Here is a 20,941-nt window from a genome sequence, read left to right as displayed (position 1 = left end):
TGTGATAATTTAATCAAACAATCCTCTTTGTTATTATTTAAACAATAATATTTATTGAGCACCTACTAGGTGCCTACTCTGGAGACACTGCAGCCATAGAAAGGGAAGCTCCTGGCCCTCTTAGTGTTTATATTCTAATGGGGGAGCAGACAAGCAGCCCCCAGATACCTCATCTTTGCTTAAATGTCACCGTCTCCCAGAGGACTACCTTACTTAAAATTTCACACACACATCACCCCCACCCCATTTCTCTATTTTATTTTTCTCCACTGGTCTTATCAATGTCACACATACTATCACATATATTACATACGATGTTTCTACTTTGTTTATTGTCCAAACTTCCCCTCTAGAATTTAAGTTCTGTTGGAAGGAGGGGTTTTTGACTCTCTACTGTTTATCCCCAGTGACTGCAAAGGCCACGACATATAGTCGGTGCCCGACAAAATATTTCTTGAATGAATGAAAAGTAAGCAAACAAATAAGATAATGTCAGAGTGATAAGCTATGTGAAGGTGTTGAAAGAGGGTAGGGTGACAGTGTATGAAAGAGGGGGTAGCTCTAGCCTCAGTGCAAGAGATGTCATTCGAACTGAGGCAGATTCAAGCCAACATGTGATTAGGGAGCATTGCTATGGGCCAGGTAGCTTTTGAGGTGGTGGGGACAGATCTGAACCTGGACCCTGCCCTCAAGGCATTCTTGTTCCAGTGAGAGAGACAAACAATTAAAAGAGCAAGTGAGGCCTGCTGGGACAAGGGGTGTACTTAGGAGGGACAGCTAACCTGGACTTAGAGGACTGGAGGATGGTTAGTGACCAGCAGGGTTCATGGGGAGAGTCAAGTCAAAGCTGAATCCTAAAAAATGGAGGAGTTAGGTGGAAAGGGAACTCTGACAGCATATCCTTAGAATAAACAGCCAGGCATTGTCTAAGTCTTTCCAATTCAGGGCTGCTTCTTCCCGCATTAAGATACCCTGAGGCCCTTGTTAAGATGCACATTCCTAGGCATCACTCCAGAAGGTGTTCTAACCCTGGCACGCTTGACATTTGGGGGCCATAATTCTCTGCTGTGGAGGCTGTTCTGTGCATTGTATGGTGTTTAGCTGCATCTCTGGTCTGCCCACTACTTGCCAGACTCTAACCCCCAAGTTGTGTCAACCAAAGTTGTATCCAGACATTGCTCAGTGTCCCCTGGGGTGGGGGGAGTGGGCAAAAATCACACCTTGATCTCTGAATCAGAAACTTCTAGGGCTCCTGTCACTAGAACTTCTAAATCACAAACTTCTGGGTAAGGGCTGTGGAATCTGCAACTTGAACAAGCAACTCCCAAACCCACAAGTGAATTCCCTGTTCACTCCAGTTTGAGAACTTCTGCTTAAAAAGCCTGTGTTCTTTTGGAATCAGACGTACCCAAAATTGCTAATATAAAGCCAACTCAGGCTTAGTTTTAAATAATAATTAAAATAATTTAGGAGTTCAAGGGGTGACAGTGTTACTGCAGTCATTGTGATGGTCGACCTGTGCCCACTCTTCACTCCTGACCCCTGCCACGTACCTGCTGCAACTAAGGTCTGACCAGTATGTTTCAGGCCACCTTCCGCCTACAACCCACCTGCCTGTCACTTTCCCTTGCTCACGGGGAATTACCAAGGGTGCCCTGTACCGCAAATGTTTTTCTGAACAGTTCTTTTGGGCCATAGGAAATAGAGCTTTACTCATCCTACCAGTCAGCGCAAGATGTTATTGTCAGTGTTTGCAAAGTGCTGTTTAATCATTTTTAACATCCCTGTACAGGAGGCAAATGTTCATCTCGCCTTCTCACGTATATGGTGCAAATTATTAATTCATTTACTCTAAATCACCCAAGTAGCCTCCACCCATGACCAACCCCACCCAATCCCAGCCTAGTCCTCAGGCAACTGAGGCAGAGAAAACCCCAATTCATAGCTGGTCATGTCAGCAAAAAGGGTATTACTACTAATTAATTCTAATTACCCAACACACATTTACGGAGCCCTGTGGTAGGAACTGCAGCTTATCAAGTAAAAACCCCAGTCGTCTCATTCAGGAACCACAGTCAGAGGCTCAGGCCTTCACACCTGAACAGAAAGAAGACCAAGGCTGCAGCGCGCTCACCTCGAATCTTCCACATCCTGTCGAAGCCCCATGCCTGTTGACTTGGCATTTGTATTCCATTAAACCACTTAACAAACAAACGTCTACTGTGCTGGGTGCCAGGTGTTGCCCTGAGTACAGGAGATGCTGGAATGCCTCAGACAGGATCCTTGCCGTCAGAAAACTTCTGTAAAATGACATCCAAAAGGCTGGGAACTAGCAAAGAGGGAGTTCAGAGGCTGGACCCAGCGCTGCAGTGAATCAGGAGGAAAATGGGCTGGAGTCGTTGACTCTGCGCTACAGAATCTCGCCAAGCCTCTCTCTGGGGTTCTTCTCCAAGTGTGACCTCCAATCCTTCCTCTTTCTCAACAGCTGGTTATATATGGGGCGGAGGGAGCTTGTAATACCTTCTGCAAAAGCTTCCTTTCAGCTGGCTACTCACTTATTCTTGGACCCACACTTCTGGAGTGTTCTTTCATTAATTTTTTTTTTCTCTACTGCTACTATTGTAGAGTATATAGGCTGGTTATCAACAAAGGAGATTTGGGCTATGCCAGTGGGGTTCACGACACAATGGTACCGAGATGTTGTTCGGCAGTGTAGGCGTAACACTGAAAAACATCGAACCGCGTAGCGCGAAGGCTATGTTTCCTGTTCAATCTGAGAAAGTCTCCAGTTGGTGCTGGGATATCTTTTATGCCTACCACTTCAGGCTAACTTTTATTTTCTACCGAGAAACCACAGATCTCTGGCTCAGAAGTTTGGGAGGGGCAAGAATCCCTGGCTGGACTTCTAAAAGACGGTTTGTTTTTCAGTGAATCCACTTTAAGGTTACCTCTCTCTTGGAGAAAGATACTGTTCTCCAATTATGGTAGCAATGCGAAGTTTAATATAATTTATGGGTTTTAAAAATAAATATACTTAAGGAACGACAGAGAATAAGTCGCGGTTCAGGTGGGATGTGAAGACGGTAAAATGTCAGGAAGGTAACGGAGGCATGACTAGAATTTACAGAACACTACGCTAAACCACAGACTCTGACACTTTGGGGAACTTCTTCCAAGAGTTTGTGGCTTGGGATAATGGTTAAGTCTGCAGGGAACTTAGCATCCTAGGATCCCACACTCAAACTCTGGGATGTGTAACAGCATGAACTGATTGGAATGACTCAACCGTATCTTCCAGAACACTTATTACCACACTGGCTCAACATCAGAATAACCAGGGGCGGGTTTTTTTTTTTTTGGTAAGATAAAGAAGAATGGGCCGCACCCCAGAGTTTTTAAATTAGATCCCAAGGTGGGGCCAGGAAATCTAAAATTTTGGAAGTTCCCAGGTGACTGATAAGGTGCCAGACACAGGAAGTGCCCTGTGCAAGGGCTGAATTTTGTAACGAGCAAATCAAGTTAGTAGAAGTTGCTGCATGCAATGGACAGGCAGGGCGTCTATTCTTGGATTCACTCAAAAGAGCGTTTTCAGCCTACCCAGGTGAATGCCCCATTAGAGCATCTATCGCAGTACTTTTTGGGGGCATAGTTTGCGTGTCTTACCACTGGACTCCAACCCAGTGCAATTAAAACAAGTATTCATTGGGTGCCTACCGTACACCAGGCACTGCCCTAACTGCTGGACACTGGGGTAGCCTGTGACATTCCCAAGCGTACTCATTCCTGTCATTCCTCCTGTACAGGTTTCAAGGCTTTTGCGTTTACTATTTCCTCCAGCAAGACTCCTCCCCTAGATCTGTTTTTCCTCTTCACTCTCAACTCAGATGTCACCTCCTTCTGCCCATCTGATCTGTCCCACTCTTTCTCTCATCCTTCATGGCAATTACAGGGCACATGTAAGTATCTTCATGTGCTTGCCTGTTTATTATCTGTCTCCCCTAATTAAAACTTAAGTTCCATTTACCTGTATATCCAAGTCCAGTGCAGGACTGGTGTTCAGTAAAAATTTGTGGAGTGATTGAATTCTGAGCTGAGCATACTTGAAAGGAAGGATGAACTTTAAATATATCTTGGGGCTTTCAATAAATAGGGCTGCTTTGATGCTGTCCTCCCTTCCCCAACTTCCCTGCCTTTAAAGCCTTTCCTCTCTTTAATCTGTTGCCTCCTTTGAATACTCCCTTAAATACTGCCTCTTTCAGGAAGCCTTCCAGAGTGGATCCCATGTGACTCTATCTTCTCTGGTCCATATATTTCCCAAAACAAAGAGACTCAATATAGATTATGATTCCAAATATATGAGTATATAAGCAGACAGAAATCTTGAATATCGGGTAGGTTATCTTTAAAAGTGGGTCCGAGGAACTTCTGGGGGGGGCTGGTTTGTTCATAACTGGGATGCTGGTTCTGCCAGTGTGTTCAGTCTGTGAAAATTAATTCAGCTGCCTGCGTTTGATTTGTGCACTTCCTTATTTGTACATAATGCTTCAATTAAAAAAAAAAAAGTGTTCTCAAACTTTGCTGCATATTATAATCAACTGGGGTGATTTTAAAAATCCCAATGCCCAGGTCTTACCCCAGACTCATTACATCAGTCTGTGAGGGTGGGATCCAGCCATTAGTATTTTTTAAAGCCCCCAGATGATTTCAATATGCAGCCAAGTTTGAGAGCCAGTGTACCATACGATTATGCCCTTGAGGCTGTAATTCATTGCCTTCCTCTTCTGTCATTTAACTCATTCAGGATCTCTCTTCCAGTAACTGTTTTGTGAAAACTTTAAGGTAGAAATCTCTGGTTATTTCCTATCCGCTCAAGATGCCTGGTACAGCATGGTGTTGGAGGGGAGAGCCAGACGAGAGGACACCACAGATGGATCTTGGAGAGTGATAGGAAGGGACAGCAGGGTGCTGCGGTACAGAGTTGGGGTGGGGGTGTCAGGGCCCACTTCAGGGTGGGGATCTTGGAAAGCCTTTCTGAGAAGATAACATTTAAACTGAGATCTGGAAGACATGACGCAGCCGACCAGGAGCCACGGTCTGAAATTGGAAGAGACTTCTGTGCTTCCAGAACACAAAGGATGCTGCTGCCGGGTCCCAGGCTGAGAAAGCCGGTGGGGGAGAGGAGAGCAGAAATGAGGCAGGAGAGGTGAGTCAGGGCGAGATCACAGGGGACATCACCGGTCGTAATACGGAGTTTGAATTTTCTCCTTTCAGCCGTTGATAAATGCTAATTAATTCATTTACTTACATCCTGAAACACCTAGTCCATTAGAGAGGTTTTGCTCAACCAACACAGAAGATAACGTCTTATTCTACTTGGTGGAAATTTGCTCTCTGAAAACAGTTAAGGTGGGTGACAATAAAGTCTGGGGACTCTGGGGCATTGGCAAGCTTGCTTCTAAGGATACATCCTCCAAAAGTCGTTGGCCTCTCTCTTTTATAAAACTATTTTGATTTGATTAGGTGTAGAATTTTGCAACCACAATGAAGCATAAGGTATATTTTAAACAGGACAACTGCTGAGTGGTCAGGGTCGGGTGTGGGAGCTGTTTGATTTAACATATATCCCATTTCTCCCTTGGAGTTGATTCCTTGCAGCTGGTGACAGTGTTTTGCTGCTGCTGAAGGATCCAGACCAAGTCGCTGGCCCAGTAATCCATTGCTCAACTTCATTAACCACAGGGAGACATTAAGTGAATGTAAGGACCGGAACAGCCTGGAAACCATGTGACGAGCAGCCTGTAAGTTCTGGGCTCTGGTGTATTTTATGCCACCTCAACTGTGCATCAAGCGCTCCTCCCTGGACTCATTAGAACTGTGAGCCCAAAGGTGCCCCTCAACTTTCAGAAGCAACTAGAGAATGATATAATTCGCTCTGAGAACACCTTTCTGTCTTATCTATTATGATTAGGCATTAAGCGTCCTATTGTCCTGAAAATTTCATGAGATTCTACCCCTGCTGGCTAGGATTATGTCAAAGTGACTTGTCCTGGATGCTGTCTCTTCTCCTTAACCACTGCTGGGAAGGCCAACACAGCTAGAGAACCCACAGGCTTAAAATGGTCAAATAGTTCAGGACCGTTGCAAATCCTCTTGCGTGTGTTAAAGGCTCGCCTGTCTTGCTTTTGGCTTCCCACAAAGCAGACCCCAAGAGAAAGATCTGAGAACAAGTAGTCTACTTAGGAGATAACGCTAGAAAACTCCGGAAGGGAAGAGGGGAAGTGAATAAGGAAAAGGATGCAGCCAGGAGGGCTGTGTTATCAAGCAGGCTCTCCCTGTGGGCAACCAGAGCTTCATCCTGCTGGGGGAACCCTGGAAGTCAGCGCTGAGGGAGTGGGGGTATTTATCCACCAACTCTATCCTGAGACCTGGGGTGAGGTCCTCTCTTGGCTGTCCCAGCAGGCAAAGAACCATGGGTGCTGACAGTTAACTTGAAGTATGAAGAAGTGGGCAGAGTACCAGGCAATGTCTGCAAGACTGGAATCTCTCAAACTGTAAGCGTCACACAGGCAAAGACCAAGACTGTCTTACTCATTGCACCGTCTCCACTTTTTAGCATAGTTCCGGGTACACAGCAGACTTTCCGTAATTATCTACTGAATGCGCATTGTACTTGAAATCTTCACACCATGCCTCTTTTAGTTTCTCTCTCTGTTTTGGTCCTATTTATACTGTGTTTAGTACTTATGTGTGTGTCTTTTTTATTCACTGATTTTTGTCGTGTCCTCTCTCCTCACGAGTGTGCCCACTGGGGGCAGGGGTCTCTCTTCTCATTGTATCTCTTGTAGAGGTGTAGAGTAGGGTTATCACCATAGCTCAAACTTTTAAACAAAATGAAAGACATGATTTGACACTTATGGGTGTTTTCTTAAGCATAAAATGGGAGCAGAATGTTTGAAATTAGGATTGTCTCAAAAAAACCTAGGATGTAGGGTCACTACGTGCAGACCAGGTAAGTACCAAAGAAGAAAGGCTTGGAATCAGATAGACATGCATAAGAATAAATGCTTTCACTATATACTAAGACTGTAACCTCTCTGAGCCTCGGTTTTCCCATCTGCAAAATGGGGATAATTATATCACTGATTCCATTAGGGGCTCACAGAGGATCGTGTGACCTAATGTAAAATATATAGCACACGACACCTGACACACAGAAGGTACTCCCACATTTTTAGCTTTTTCATTATTTTATAAGCATTTGTTGATTGACTGTTATTTACAGAGCACTTCTGGCTGTATCTGAGGTTTAATCTAATCTGTACTAAGGGATAAAACGAATGTCAGCTCCATCCTCTCCATTTGCAAGGGTACCGATTTAGAGGAGCCAATCAGAGAAGCTGAGCTCCTCATGTGCAAAGTACAAAGGCAGCACGGCACAAACCCATGCCACGGGCAGCAGAGAGCTCCTGCCAGGCCCTCGCCTCTCCTTCGGTGTGTCCTCTCTTTCCACTGTTGTTTATTAAGTACCTGCTCCTTGCCAGGTATGGGGCCAGGTTCTGGGGAAGCAGCAGGGAATAGAGCACCGGCCTGGTTCTTAGGGAACTTAAACATCTAGGGAAAGACAGGCAAAGCATAGAAATGGTCATCATAATAGTTAACATCTATGAAGCACTTGGCGCCACACACTTTTCTAAGTACTTTCCAATATGAACTCATTAATCCTTAAAACAATTTGATGAGGTAAGATGCTTTGGTGTCCCCATTGTACTCATGAGGAAACTGAGGCACAGAGAGGTTAGGTAACTGACCCAACCTATAGCAAATGGCGAAGCCTGGACTCAAACCCTCCTGTTGTGGCTCTAGCGTGTTTATTCAGCCACCGCGCGTTACTCCTTCTCAGCAGCGCTGCAGCCGGGTGGCTTGTATGTCACCAAGTGTCCAGCAACTGTACTGCTTTTCCCTTTGTATACCCCACAGCTTAACAATTCAAACCTTTAGCCTGTGTATTGTCTCCTACAGAGTTAAAACTGATTCCTGGGCCCCATCTCGAGAAATCCTGATGCAGCAGGTCTGGGGTGTGGTCTGAGAAGGTGTATTTCTTTGTTTTTGTTTTTTGGGGGGAAGGTAATTAGGTTTACTTTATTTACTTTAACAGGAGGTACTGGGGATTGAACCCAGGACCTTGTGGATGCAAAGCACACACTCTACCACTGAGCTACATCCTCCCCACTGAGGTGTATTTCTAACAAGATCCTGTGAGTTCACAGACCACACTTTGAATTGCGTGGGTTCCAATAGGGGAGATTTTTCCTTCCAGGGAACTCTCGACAATGTCTGGAGACTTTTTGATTGTCACAACTCAGGGGCGTGCTATTAGCATCCAGTGGGTAGAGGCCAGGACGCTGGCAAACACCCTGGAGTGCACCGGAAAGGCCTTCTTAAACAAAGACTGATCTGGCCCTACATGCTAATAGGGCTGAGGCTGAGAGCCCCGGGCAGAGGAATTGGCTGGGGATCCGGTTCCAGATGCGGATTCTGATCGGGCAGGTCCAGAGTGCGCCTGGGATGCTGCACTTCTAACAAGCTGGAACACGCCGACACCTCTGCTGGGGGACCACACTTTGAGCGGCAAACGCTCAACTAGATCTCGCACAGGCACGAGTCTTGAATCAAGGCTTAGCACACAGTGAGCTCCTGAGAAACAAACATCGTCCTGAACTAGTTAAGAACACAAGTAACTCTGAGATTTAAGAGTCCTCCTTCTGCTCCCCCTGCACCAAGCTTTGCCCTTAAAGCAGGACAGGGAGGCAGAGAGAGGAAATCACCGCTCCTCTCCTGGGCGCAGCTAGGGGCCAATTTAAAATGAGGAAGGACAGAGCTCGGTGAGAGCTGCCTTCCTTCAGTTCTGAGACATCAAGTCGAGCCTATTGTTGCCTGGAATCGTGGCTTCTTTCCAAGAGCGGCACGTTGCATCTGCCTGACTTTCAGGTCTGCAAATGCGAGATGAAAAAGGGGCTGTTTGTAAAATGGTTGCTCTCTTGGGAAAGGGGTATGGGAGAAAATGGACTCTCCGCGCCCAGCCCTCCAGAGATGGCACCCCAGCCCCTGTGATAAATGACAGCATTAACCAGGTTTGGTTGAGAGGGGACCTACAGATTTATGACTTCCTGTCTCCGCCAGCAGATGTCATTATGGCCGACAGAACAGAAGGCCTTTCAAGAGCTCGCTGGGGTGGAGCTAAGAAGAGGGGGAAAAAAATTAAATAAAAGGCAGAAGCCAAAAGTACTGTTTGCTCACTGGTGCTATTGTTGATACTGTCATTTTTAGGGACACGGGGAAGTTTTACATTAAACCGAATGCCCTGTAATATCTCTGAGGCCCAGCTTCGAAGATTAAGGCAAAAACTCTCAATTAAAGGACAAACTTATTAGCTTTACTCAAATAAGAAAAAAAAAAACCCTGCAGGGTTTTGTTCCTGGCCTATGTGTACCTTAAAAGTTCTCTAGGATGAAGTGAATGCTGTACTGAATAAACATATTTTACTCTGTATAATAAAATATATTTATTTTACAAATTCAGCAGCCTGCTCTGAAATTCTTTTGATCTACATATAATGTTACCCATTTTAAAATTGTTTTATAGGATGTCACTTGGTGTTTTATGTGCCAGAATTTTTTTTGTGGTATTGAAAAATAGTATACATTTGGCATTTATCACTGGGCCCCCAAACCCACATTAATAGGTACAAGTGCTTATTACTTACTTAACAATAATTACAGGTCACATTTCCACATTTCCTCTTTCTAATCCTTGCCTGAAGATTTACCTTCTGTAGGTAAAGGAAGCATTTTTTTTTCCTAGTTGATTCTCTCATTTAATGGACACGTGAATGTATCTGTGAGCTCAAGTAATCAGTGCCTCAAACTGCAACCCAGAAAGAACAACTCTGGGTTGTCCTTTAGTCCTGTCATCAGCAAATCGTCCCCCATTGTGACCACATGACCCATGCACCTTGGCAGAAATTAGGAATCATGGAGGACTCCATGGAGGACAGCTCCAGGGTCCTCTTTGCCCCTGGCCTCTTAAAAAAACAAAACAAAACAAAAAGCTCATTTCAAGAAAAAACTTGATCCAGAGACTTCTATAATTAATCAATAGCTGTGATGTTAATGCATATGTTGTAGTGAATCTGTAATTTTTGCAATAACACTGTAGGTATGAAAATGGCCACCCCATGGTCTCTTTTGCAAACGACTTTGGAGGCGTGGTATGGTAGTTTGCCTAAAACCCGGGCTCTGAAGACTCATGCTCTGAATTCTTTTTCTGGCTCTTTTACTCACTACCTGTGTTATTCTGGGCAAATTACTTAATCTGCTTTGTCACCGGAAAAAAAAATGGACAATAATAGCACCATTCTCTTAGCAATTTTTTAAATGAAGATCAAATGCAAGTTCATGAAGTGATTAGCCAAGTGCCTGGCCCAGGTTAGGAGCTCAATAAATTAGCTATTGTTATCATGATTAATGTCAAAATATCTTCCCTCTTCACTGTTTCACAGGTAGACATGCAGAGACATGGACTACTAATTCATTGGCCACGCAGAAAGGAAATCCAGTAACAACAATAACATTGATTGTGGCAGTCACATATTGAGTGCATGCTGTGTCAGACACTGTGCTAAATGCTTTATATACAAAACCTATTGAATTTAATCCTTACAGCAACCTTATGAAGCCAAATAATATTACTCCCATTTTACATATAAAGAGACAGACTGGATAGTTCGAACCATGGGTTCTCAAGTTTTAGTGCGCATCGGAATTACCTGTAAGACTTATTAAAACGCAGATTGCTGACTCCCTTCCTCGGGCTCTCTGATTAAACAGGTCTGAGGTGAAGGTGTCAGGATTATCGTTCTAAAAAGTTCCCAGGTGGTGTTGCTGCTGCTGATCTAAGGACCACTGAAACCGTTCGTTCCAGTGACGTGTTCAAGGTTACAGAGTAAGTGGCAAAGTGAGTTTTCCTATTTAAAAATTGGAATATTTTGAAAAACATACTCTCAACAAATACCTATATTACTTAAAAGTTCCTAACATCAAACTTTTGAATTAATGGTGGATGGTTGAATACAAGGAGCACAGTGGTTTGGATGGCTACTTAGTTGAATTAAATATTCTCTTCCATGATTCTCTCCATATAGTACAGAATAATCTGTGACTCCCTAGAAGAGGAAGATTTCAGGAACATTTTCAAAAGGGGTAATCCTTACATCATCCCCACACAACCACTGCTGAGATCCACCGCAGTCCTGCGGGGGTGGAAGAGAATGCAAGAGCTGTGACCCACACCCCAGCTGGGGAATTCATTACAAGTTCCAAGACGGAGCCCAGTCGAGCTAGCCACACCTGGATGCCATCTGTTTCTGAGAGGCACAGTATTTCCTTGGTCCCCACCCTGGGAGGACTCTCAAAACACAGCCCACCAGACATCTGAGTGCCCTGGAGATGTCTCCACTGAATGTCTAAGATCTAGATTTCTCCATTGCCCATGTGAGCCTCTTAAAACCAGTCAGCCCTGGGGACCATTAGTACAAGCTGCATTCTGGAATAAGAACTGGGATGTGCTCTGGCCCGTACTGGAGGGTTTGGGAATACAGGAGAGAGACCCCCAAAAGCATCTGGTGAGAGACATGAATGGAGACACATGATTGCAGGTGTAGAGCCAGGATAAAGCCCTAAGTCCCTTAGTGCGCACAGTAATCCAGCAAAGGGTCCTTGGTATCTTCCTCATTCAGTTGCAAATGAAAAGATCTGGAATTTAAATGCTTAGGACAGATGCACTTCAAGAAATGGAAACACTCAAGGACTTGAGAAAACAGAAGATCTGAGGGAAATAAGTGGTGCCACTGACAGGCAGAAGCTGGCTGCTGGAAGACGGGGAATTCCTACTGCTGGGCTCAGGAAGCAGGAACGGAGAACACGTTGGACTTGCTATCAGGAAGCTGGGTTTCCAGTGCTGGCTCTGTAGAGAACGGGCCAGCTGGTCCATGAAGACCCTTCCTGATACAGGAAGGTGCTGTTTATTCACATATTCACTCACTCACTTACTCATTCACTCAACAAGTATTTGCTGAGCACACAGTATGGACCCGGTGCCGTTAGAGACAGACGTGTGTTCTTTCTTTCTGGAAGCACCTGCTGAAGCCTCGCGCTCATTCTGGTTGCCTGACCTCAGGACTTGCACCCAGCTCTGGACCAGTCGCTGAAGTTAGGGGGATGAAATGCTGCTGATCCTGGGACAGATGCTCTCTTTGGGGGCAGGGCTGCCACCGGCCTCACTTCAATCACATTGTTTTAGAGAGTTAGTTCTTCCAAGAAAAATTAAGGAGTTGCTACCAGAAAGGTGGCACATGGATGATGGACAATCAAAAACCATAAAAATTCACAGTAATATCTGACTTTCTATTTTTGTGCCTCACTTTCCTCGTCTGTAAAATGAAGAGGTGGAGATAAACATGAGTCCACAACATTTTTGCTACTAAAGATCCCTTACTTGCTGTCTTCTGTTGCCCACCGTGGGGACCAAATTAAACTAAATTTGAAAGATTTTGTCTACCATTTATTCATTCATCCATCAATATAGCCATCCAGGATGTGACATATTTTTTATTCAATATACACTAGCTTCCCATCTCGTTCTAGCACTGGGATGACAGCAATTGTGGGGGTTTTTGCACAATCCAGGAGCCTCTGTATCAAACCTAGACTCATCAGCATCCAGGCTTCAAATTAGATAAGATAATTCAAATTTCATTGTTTAAGCCACAGTTTAAAGTATTCTGCTACTTGCAGTTAAAAGCATTCCTAATTGATAAGAGTCAGATGAAACGGAAGCTCCCTATGCAGCTTATAGTATAAAGCTATTCGCTGAGTAGCTAATTACAAGTGTCACAGGAGGCCTGAAGAGGAGTACAGGAGCTTAAATCTGGGTGAAATAATAATTTTTTAAAATGCATTTAACAAGCAATAACATTTTTTGACCATGTTAGAGAATTAGATCAGAATTTGGCAAAATTTTTCTTAAAGGGCCACACAGTAAGTATTTCTGCTTTGCAGACCATATTGGCCTCTGCTGCCGCAGCACGAAAGAAGACACAAGTGGTATGTAAAGGAGCAGGCCTGGCCTTGCACCGGTAAAACTTTATTTACAAAAATAGACAGCTGGCAAGACTGGCCCTTGGTCCATACTGTACCAGCTCCTGAATTAGGTGCGCACACTGAGTATGCAATAAAAAGAGGCGACTGAAAATAGTTTGTAGCACACTTATTAAAATATGGCAAATTTCTCAAAATTCTGCTTTACAGATTCCCAGTGCCAAGTCTTTAAACTCACACATTCCGTGACTCAGTAATTCCTCTAGCATGCCTTCCCCTCCTCCCACAGAAGTGAACTGAAGGGTGGGTCAGCTGGACAGCTGCCCAAAGTGCAGTAATTGCCAACAAGCTTAGAAACACTAATGGAAGAAGTTGGGAAAATATACATTTGGCCTTCTCTGATAAAAAGATATACCGCTGTAGAGTAAAAGGGGCAAAGATACAAAAACATAACATTTATTAGTCCTAAGATATTTTTGCTGAGGATCTTTGCAACTGACATACACAGCATTTGCAGGCAGCTCAAAGATGGCAGTTGTGGTTAGCAGAAATTCCAGAACCACATAATGTGTGGTGTGCTGTGATTTACAAGGGATGTGATTTATATTGTGAATATTAAGCCTTTTAATATACCTCCCAAGAAGTTGCTTGGTTCAGAAAAGTCACAAAAGAAGGCCAAAGAAACACTCAAACTGCCGAAAAGTTGGAAATATTTTGTCCTACTTTTTCAGAGAATATTGACTCTGTTTCAACTAATGGAAGTAAATTGTAAGTAGTGCTGATTTGGGGGGAAAAAAAGTCTTACAAGAAAATCAGATTCTCTCCACTCTCAATGACTGTATGTTGGGCAAACTTTGAAAGGACATTGGATTGATAAGTCACTGGATTATTATTAGTCCATGTGGCTCTCATTATATTAAGGCCCACAAACGCAAGTGCCTGTTATGTCCAAGAAGTTAACAAGATGGAATGTATGGGGTCTGAGGCAACAGGGATTGGAAGAGACTGAGGCAGGCGGGAGAGCTGATGGCCTGTCTAAAGGTGGCAGCCTCTGCACAAAAACACTATGGGCTTCAGTGTGTTGTTTTCCCCCTTAGGAGAGATCTCAAGACCTTTATAAGAAGATAGTAATCTAAACTTGTATGTAAAAAGTTCCCTGTCTTATAAATTTTGTGCCAAGTAACACATATTTGTGGTTCCATGATGCCTTAGACTGCAAGCCTCTCTCTCTTGTTCTTACACACACACACAAACACACACACACACACACACACACACACACACACACATACACACAGAGGCACCCTAGACAGTAAACACACTCCTTCAACCACAATAGTCAGGAGATGCTGGGCAGTGCTGAAGTATAGCTGTGCATCTTAGCTGATCAGATTTCTCAACTCTGCCTTCCCAGACAAGATGGATTGTCGTAGAACATGGCATCTCTTCCCGTATCTCAGGCTATGGATCTATTAGTGCCGCTATTTATGGAGAGGAGAGGAGAGAGTGATAATTTATACATACATTTGTTTTGTAAAAATTATACTCCCATCCTCTGATTGGCTTGAGTCCCCCAGAATATCACTTCTCTGCGATAAATAATGTGTCTGGGAGGGGAAATGCTAAATCGTTTAAGAATTTCAAATTTTTATATTGCCACTTATAACAAACTGTGTCATCCACTGAGCCATGCAGTTTTTCCCCTTCTCAAAATGTCACAGAAAGAAAAGCGATCACAACACTTCACACATGCCAAACACACTTGCTGAATAAACAACATGGGAAGAACTGCAGTCGAAGTACCACCCCTATAAAGAAACAGTATTCGATCTGATTTTAATGTTGCAAGTTGATACCTTTTGTTTGGGCAGGAAACCAAGCTGATATAAAGGAGGGTAGTGGCGGTAATCCTACTCAAGACATTTTGAACATTGGGACTACTGAGGCACTTTGGGAAGGAAAAGAATCCTACGCTCATTTATATTAAAGAAATGTGATTGCATTTAATGGAGAGAGTGCTCCCAGGATGGTAATGAATAAGGCAATACAGTCATCCCTCAGTATCCATGGGGGACTGGTTCCGGGACTCCAGCAGTCACCAAAATCAAAAAATGCTCAGGTCCCTTATTCAAAATGGCATGGTACAATCAGCCCTTGCAGCTGCATATTCTGCACCCATGGATTCAAACAAATGAGGGGAATTGGATGGGGCATCCACAGACCAGAGGGCTGACTCTACTGCCAATTTGGTGCAGTTCAAAACTGAGCTCCTATATGCGTCAGGAAGATACTTTCGGGCACTCGGTAGTTAAACAAACTGAATTATTTAGTGTAGTGGACCCCTCTGTCCCTGTCTAACTTCCACTACTTTCTCTTTCAGATAACACCACTTGGAATTTAACTCTCTCCCGTGATCAGCCATCCATTTTTGTGATATTGACCCTTGTCCCAGCTTTAGGGGGTAGACTCTGACTGGCTAAAGCCATAATCCTATCCTATCTCTTCCCTCTGACTACCATGATTTGGTCCATGATGGAAGAAACCCAGTCAAAACCAGTGAAACCCATGGAGAAGTTTTCTAGGGCTTCTGGGACAAAATAAGTTTCTTTCTCCTTTGGGATAAAGACCCACTCATTCTGTGGTCTGTGTGATGTGAAGATGTGAAGACTTGAACAACTTCTTTCCTACTAAAATGGAAGACCATGGAACTGCCAACGGGAACTCATTTGAGGCCTGGAGAAGTAGCTGATTCTGTAGAAGGCAGAGAGTAAATATGGAAGGGAACAAAGCTGGTCCTTGATGGCACTAGATTAAACTGTACCTGAAGCTAGCTCTGCCCCTAGCCTTTTCAGTGATGCAAGTTTATGCATTCCTTCATCCTTCTAGCCAATATGAGTTTGATTTCTGGCCACTTTGAATGGAAAGACTCCTAATTTACCCTTTGGTTTTTGTCAAATTTATGATGATATGTTAATACCCTTTCAATCAGTTATGCTGGGAAAATGGGGACATACTATGCGTTTCTGCTTCACTGTTCTGTTAAGTTATGTTGTTTCCGATTGGAATGGATACGTTCTTAAATCATTTTCTTACCAGCCTCCTGTCCACACTTTACAACACAGATCAGGTACCACCTTCCCTATACATTCATTACTGAGCAAGAATTAGAAACACTGGAGTTTCAGATCTGTTGAGGCTGCCAGAAGTTGTGGTTAAGAACACGTGAGTTACCACATTAGATGGACATGAACGCTGGCTCTGTAATTTACTAGCCGTGTGACTTTGGACAGTTTACCTGAACTCTCTAAAACACTTCTCCCAGTCTGTAAAAATACTGTTCATAATAGCGTCTTATCTCAGACAACTCCTGTGAAGATGAAATGAGATAATTCATGTCTAACACTTATCATGGTGTGTGACACAGAATAAATGCTCAATAAATGCCAACGCTATTGTTGTTAGTGTTGTCACACTCATCAAGGAACCTGCTATATAGAGAGAGCCCAGTAAATTTAATCTGCATTTATTAGCCTAATAAATATTTGCTATGTGAATAATTTTAAAAATTGATGAAAAGATGGTTGAATGAACATGTGAGTAAATTAAAATATAATTCAATGAAAAAAATGAATGAAAGAATAAATGAATGAAACGGGAGCTGGGAACTGAGAAGCAAGGCCACAAGTAGAGGGACTGGGCCAGGAGATAGGAAGGAGGAGCAAAGAGTAGAAAGACACTCTTGTGCTTTATGGGAATGCCCTTCCCGTGATCTGTGTCCCCACCAGGTGGAATGTTCTGCAGTGCTGCTCCCTTTATACTTTCATTACTGCAGGTCATCTGTCGGGAGTTCTTTGATGGGCAGCTTTACAGGCAGCCATAAACCAGCACTTATGGCCAGAGTCATCATCTTCTGCTGAGCTCTGTGCATAGGGCATCTACATCTTCTCTGGGTCCTAGTCACTCAGTGCACAGATGGAACGTAGCACAGATGACTTAATTCCTTCTAATGGCTCCCTGTAGCCTCTAAGATTAAAGCCAAAGAACCTCAAGAACCAAGAGACCAGTAAAAATAAGTAGGATGATATGGCCGTTTACTGAGAACTTACTTTAGTCCAGGTCTGAAGACTTGGCCGGGCCAAGAGAGCTCACCATCGTGAATGGACCAACTCAACCAACCTTTACAATGGCAGATGGCAGCTACACTCAGTAGCTCAACTTCACTGATGCAGTAACAGAGATACATCTGAACTGTGTTATGCTACACGTTCAATATTACAGGGCTATGAAGTGGCACCAACAGGGCTTTAACCCAGGCAGATCATATCTGGAACCCCTGTCCAGAGGGCTTTAGACTTCACTAGGCTCTACCTCGTGTCAACCCCTATAGCATTTGAAGCTATAAACTTAGTTGTCCTTCTGCGTCCTTCAGAATCCTCGACAATGAATTCTACAGCATTGGGTTCTTTGAAATAAAATTCCTCAAATGCAGGAACATTAGAGACAACTTGAGATAATTTTAAGAGCTCATATTTATAGATTTATTTGAAAAGAGTTAAAAAATTTTTTCCCATCTCTTATTGCATTGATCCTTAATAGCCACTAGATAGGCACTTGGATTCCTGTTTGGGTTTGCACTTCAAGGGGCCACACAGCATTCTTGGTGCAAGGCATCTGAACTCCCAGTCTGGTCCCACGGCCAAGTTTGGCCGAGCTGGCTTTGGCTGAAATTCTGTTTTAGACACCTTTTTATGTCAAGCTGGCCAAGAAGCTAGGCCATTTACAGGGTCCCAGCCCTCAGCTTCTCAGAGCAGATTTTGGAGACGGAATTTGGAGCTGAGAAACAGCATCTTGATAACTAACACACTGGTAAACTCACAGAAGCTCTCTGAACTCTGGGAATAGGCTGCAGTCCACAGGGATGGGTCCGGGGCAGCCATGTTTGTATTATGCAGACTTGTGCTCCATTGCACTGCACAAGAACACCTGGGTCAAATGAACCAATCATATTGTTTCCCCGGAACTGGCACTGAGAGGCAGTGATGTTGGATTCTGCCGCTGAACACAAATCATATGCCATCTGGGGCAGCCATAGTCCACCAAACAGATTAAGCACAGAGGAAAAATCGTCTTTAGTGATCACAGTCGAGAGTAAAGAAAGTAGAATTGAAATGAAAGGAGAGAGAGAGAGAGGGAGAACCTAGATGGCTTTCTAGTTCTTGAATTCAGTCTCCTTCTGAGACCTGGCTGTATTCCAGTCTTTCATGTTCTCTGAGATCCTCCTACCCTCATGAAACACGACTGGACACTTTGCACCAGCTAAGTAAGTTGGTTTCTATTACTTATAACCTTAAAAGCACAGATTAATAGGACAACCAAATCTTTTTACAGCTCAGAGCAGATTCAAATACTTTTTGAGACAATGTGGCTTACAAACAACACACAAATAATTTATTGGTCAAAAAAAGATGGTTGGCTAACTTCCTTGAAAAGAGGCAAGAAATGGGCAAAGCTATTTATTCAATGTTTTTAGCAACAATAAGTGATAAGAAACATTTCTAGGCTGTCTCTCAGCTTCTAATTTCCTTTTAAACGTTTCCTTACAACTTGTAATTGGTAATTTGAAGAAAAATAAGGGTAGTGGTCAAGGAAATTAGAGGAGGAAGAAAGTTAGAAATCACGAGAAAAACTAACTGTAAGCCAGGAAGACAAATGGCCATTTTGACGAGAGTGAGACACACTCGCAAGAAATATCTTACCTTGTACGGGCTACAGTAATTCCGCCTCCAACAATAACCTAACCCAGCAGCTTACAGTGACAGGGAGAGTGTGGAGTGGGAGAAGAAAAGGAAGTTCTCTGGCTGTCAGAGAGGAGAGAAACCGAACTCAACAGGCCTGTCTAATAAAAGAGTTTAAAAAGAAAATGTTTTTTGGTTTTGTTTGTTTTTCTTCTCCAGCTTGGACCTGGGAAGAGCGTGGCTGGCGCAAGCGTTAGGTGTGGCTGCGCCGGCGCACTTGAATGATGCCACCAGGAACCATTCTTCGTACCTCTTGGTCCCACTTTTGCTTGTGCTGGCTTCACTCCCCAGCAGGTTTTTCACATGCAGGGTTGCCAGATTTAGCAAATAAGAATGCATGACCCCTAGATAAATTTGAACTTCAGATAAACAACAAATATATTTTTTAGAAGCATATCCCATGCAATATTTGGGGCACATTTATGCTATGAAGTTATTCATTTATTTGAAATTCAAATTTAATGAGGCATTTTGTATCCTCTGTATCCCCACGTGAGGGGGAAAAGGTGGTTGCCAGCACTTCTAGATTTATGTTCTATTAATGTAGCAGTGAAAAGGGAGCTTACTTTCTAAAATTCTAATAAATGGAAGTCCCAGGGGTGTGTCCCATTGAAATGATCCATGAACCAATCACTGTGGCTTAAGAAGTGGAATAATCTGATGGGCCAGGCATGGTCTGTGGCATGACAGTAGAGAATACAAGGCAAAATAATAGCTGGCCACGAAAAAAAAATTACCTAGACTTATAATTGGTTGGAAGTGAATACAGACATAATTTGGGGTCAAGCTCTTCATTTAGCAGGTGCAAAAATGGAGCCTAAAGAGCACCTTTAACTTCCCCAGACCGCACAGTCATGGGTGAATTCTGGACTGGGACACACACCTCCCACCTCCTCACCATCCAGGGCTCTTTCCCTGCATCCCTGTGGTCATCGCCATTCTGATATCCACTGGATAAATCAAGTAGCGCCCATGAGGGCCTCCCCGTTCTCTCTTCTCTGTATAAAAAACGAACAGGTAAAAAGGAAATGCTTGTCAAAACAGATCTCTATTTGGTTCTTCTCCATCTATGGGGCAATTTCTGTAATGTGTCAATCATTCTGTTGCAAAATAGCCCCTCCAACGCATAATCCACATTTTCCGATGACACCAGCCTGTCAGTCACTCAGTAAATCAAAGCCAAATTTCATGCCAAGCAAAGACCAGTTTGTCAATCACTTTGTCTGCCACACATCCACCAGAATCACCTGACAGCTACAACCTTCTACTCTCAAATGGAGTGGGTCTAGTTAAGCTTGTTTGCATCCCCTAATTGAGTTCCTTTTAGGACTGGTAGCTTAGCAACTAATAAGTTATTTTCCACGACAACTGGCCTAAATTTCATAGCTTTCTTGACCATTGCCACTTGTTAGAAAATTGTTTCCCCTCAAGTGGCTAAACAGCAGATGTAAGATTTATTTAATACTGAGTTGTTCCATTGTTTCTAATTATAAGCACTCTCCTACTGCTTAAAAGTAAACACACGCTATGTTGTCAAATAGACATAACTTTCAATAATTATAGAATGTCTTGGAATTTTGTTCCAAAGTCTCAAATTCTCCGTTTTTGGTGGCACTAAATATTAGAAGAGGCCAAAAAGATAAATACTCAGAGTTTATTAGGTTGTAAATTACTTCACCAGCACCTGCTGTGAGGAAGTAACTAGGAGGCTTTGTACAGAACAGAGCAAGTGTTCTCATCCTGAAGGAGCGTAGCTGGGAGAGAGAGTTGGCAACAAATTCTAAATCCATTTAAAGAGTATAAACAGTGTAAACATGAGAGCATAATAGAGGCGATAATAATAACGTTTAAAAGGCATCAAAACATAGTCACGACTGGTACAGAGGACCTTGCTTTTTCTTTGGTGGCTCAGTTTCTAATTTCTCTTCCTCATTTTGGAGGAATCCTCTGTTGCCTGGAGCTTAGGGGAGAGATTGTGCCCTTACCTCCTAT

At 43.4% G+C, this 20,941-nt stretch overlaps 1 long non-coding RNA gene and 1 other non-coding gene across 2 annotated transcripts; one reads left to right on the top strand and one right to left on the bottom strand.

Moving 5' to 3' along the window:
• The first annotated feature begins 2,440 nt into the window (after window positions 1–2,440).
• LOC141574065 (uncharacterized) lies at window positions 2,441–9,578 on the top strand. The gene is made up of 2 exons (XR_012500667.1): window positions 2,441–5,203; window positions 5,642–9,578. It is a non-coding gene; the product is annotated as an uncharacterized LOC141574065 (long non-coding RNA).
• Window positions 8,154–8,226, bottom strand: TRNAA-UGC (transfer RNA alanine (anticodon UGC)). Its single transcript has one exon. It is a non-coding gene; the product is annotated as a tRNA-Ala (tRNA).
• Window positions 9,579–20,941: the final 11,363 nt, after the last annotated feature.

This window comes from Camelus bactrianus, chromosome 19, assembly GCF_048773025.1.
Source record: "Camelus bactrianus isolate YW-2024 breed Bactrian camel chromosome 19, ASM4877302v1, whole genome shotgun sequence".
NCBI lineage: Eukaryota > Metazoa > Chordata > Mammalia > Artiodactyla > Camelidae > Camelus > Camelus bactrianus.
The sequence above is the reverse complement of the archived record's forward strand: the minus strand, read 5'-3'. Positions and strand labels throughout refer to the sequence as shown.